The sequence below is a fragment of the Prionailurus viverrinus genome, chromosome A3 (assembly GCF_022837055.1).
Source record: "Prionailurus viverrinus isolate Anna chromosome A3, UM_Priviv_1.0, whole genome shotgun sequence".
Lineage (NCBI taxonomy): Eukaryota > Metazoa > Chordata > Mammalia > Carnivora > Felidae > Prionailurus > Prionailurus viverrinus.
This window is the reverse complement of record NC_062563.1, coordinates 50,952,948-50,955,651: the sequence shown is the minus strand read 5'-3', so window position 1 is coordinate 50,955,651 and position 2,704 is coordinate 50,952,948. Positions and strand designations below refer to the sequence as shown.

General features: G+C 34.7%; 1 non-coding gene across 1 annotated transcript; it reads left to right on the top strand.

Annotated features, from left to right (window-relative positions):
• The first annotated feature begins 282 nt into the window (after positions 1-282).
• On the top strand, positions 283-472 carry LOC125163184 (U2 spliceosomal RNA). The gene has a single exon (XR_007151337.1). It is a non-coding gene; the product is annotated as a U2 spliceosomal RNA (small nuclear RNA).
• The last annotated feature ends 2,232 nt before the right edge of the window (positions 473-2,704 follow it).

Sequence of the window (2,704 nt, the reverse complement as noted above, 5' to 3'; positions counted from 1 at the left end):
TTGAACCAAACCTGCAGCCCAGGAATAAATAGTACTTGATTATGGTGAATAATTCTTTCAATGTATTGTTGAATTCAATTTGCTAGTATCTTGTTGAGAATTTTTGCATACATGTTCATCAGGGATTTTTGGTCTATAATTCTCTATTTTAGAGAGGTCTTTGGTTTTGGAATCAAGGTAATGCTGGCTTCATAGAATGAGTTTGTAAGTTTACCTTCCATTTCTATTTTTTTTAACAGTTTCAAAATAATTGGTATTAATTCTTCTTTAAAATTTTGGTATATCGCTTCTCGGCCTTTTGGCTAAGATCAAGTGTAAAATTTTGGTATAATTCCCCTGGGAAGTCACCTGGTCCTGAACTCTTGTTTGATGGGAGATTTTTGATAACTGATTCCGTTTCTTTACTGCTTACGGTCTCTTCAGATTTTCTATTTCTTCTTGTTTCAGTTTTCAGTAGTTCATAGGTTTCTATGAATTCATCAATATCCTCCAGATAGCCCAATTTGTTGGCATTTAATTGATCATAATATTCTCTTGTAATTGTTTGTATTTCTTTGGTGTTAGTTGTGATCTCTCCTCTTTCATTCAGGATTTTATCTATTTGAGTCTTCTCTCTTTTCTTTTTGAGAAGTCTGGCTAGGGATTATCAATTTTGTTCATTATTTCAAAAAATCATAGCTTAGATTTATTGATCTATTCTGTTTTTTTATTTGATGTCATTATTTCTGCTCTAATCTATTAGTTTTCTTCTTCTTCTGGCTTTGGGCTTTATTTGGTGCTTCTTTTCTAGAAACCGATCTAATATTGTGTACCTATCTTGCTTCTTGAGATAGGCCTGAGTTGCAATGTATTTTCCTCTTGAGGACTACCTTTGCTGCATCCAAGGTGTTTGGACTGTCATTTTCATTTTCATTTGCTTCAATGTGTTTTTTTTAATTTTCCTTTAATTTCCTGGCTGACTCATTCATTCTTTAATAGGATTTTCTTTAAACTCGATGTATTTGAGGGATTTCCAATTTTTTTTTCTAGGGGTTGATTTCAAGTTTTATAGTGTTGTGATCTGAAAATACGCATGATATGATCTCAGTTTTTTGCACCAGTTGAGGGCTGATTTGTGATTCAAGATGTGATCTATTCTGTATAATTCCATGTGCACTCAAAAAGAATGTGTATTCTGTTGCTTTAGGATGAAGTGGTCTGAATATATCTGTCAAGTCCCTCTGTCCCAATGTCCCTCTGTCCCTTATTCAGATTCACTGTTTTTTTTTTATTGATTGTCTCTTAGATGATCTGTCCATTGTTGCAAATGGAGTATAAAGTCTCCTATAATTATGGTATTATCATCAATAAGTTTGCTTGTTTTTGATTAATTGATCTATATATTTTGGTGCATATATATGTTGGGGGCGTAAATATCTACCATTGTTATCTCTTCTTGATGGCTATACCCCTTAATTGTGATATAATGCCCTTATTCATCTCTTGTTACAGTCTGTTTTAATATCTAGTTTGTCTGATATAAGTATGGCTACTCTGGCTTTTTTTAGTAGTAGTTAAGCTTAAAAGTTTATTACACTTTATAAAATGCTGATGAATTTTCACATGAATAAAAGGCCTCATGGTGTCCAATAAGGAAATTACAACTCTGCCTTTCTTCTGATGTCCATTAGCATTACAGATTATTTTCCATCCCCTCATTCTAAATCTGCAAGTGTCCTCTGGTCTAAATAGAGTCTCTTGTAGGTAGCGTATGGATGGCTCTTGTCTTTTACCCATTCTCATATCCTGTGTCTTTTGACTGGGGCAGTTAGTCCATTTACATTCAGATATGTCTTGGAAGATATGAATTACTGTGTAAGCTGCAGCTTTCATCTCTGTGGTATTGTTTCTGGTCCTTTGTATGTTTGCTGCTTTCCACTCATAGAGTTCCCCCTTTGAATTTCTTGCAGGGCTGGTCAAGTGATCACTAGCTCCTTTAGCTTTTGTTGGTCTGGGAAGGTCTTTTTCTATTCTTCTATTCTGAATAACAGCCTAATTGGGTAAAGAATTCTTGGCTGCATATTTTTCCCATTCATTACATTGAATATTTCCTGCCACTCTCTTCTGGCCTGCCAAGTTTCAGTGGGCAGGTCTGCTACTAACCTTATGTGTCTATCCTTGCAGGTTAAGGACTGTTTGTCCCTAGCTGCTTTCAGAATTTCCTCTTTGTCCTTGTATTTTGCTAGTTTCACTATGATATGTCTTGGTGTAAAGTTGTTTTTGTTGATTTTAAAGGGAGTTCTCTGTGCCTCTTGGACTTTGATGCCTGTTTCCTTCCCTACATTAGGGAAGTTCTCAGGTATAATTTGTTCAAATAAACCTTCTAAGTCTTCCCTCATTATTTAACGATTTCCTTTTCCTATTCTGTTTTCAGCTCTATTATTTTCCATCATTTTAACTTCTATTTCACCTATTCTATCTTCTACTTCTTCAGTCTTCACTGTCACGGTATCTAGTTTATTTTCCATCTCAGTTATAGTCTTTTTGAAATCATCCTAACTAGTTCTTAGGTCTTTGATCTCTGCAGCAAGGATTTCTCTGGTGTCTTCTATGCTTTTCTTCAAGCCAAGCTAGTAATCTTTTGACTGTTTTTCTAAATTATGGCTCACATATATTGCTTATATCCGCTTTGAGTAAATACTTGGCTGTGATTTCCTCTTGACAT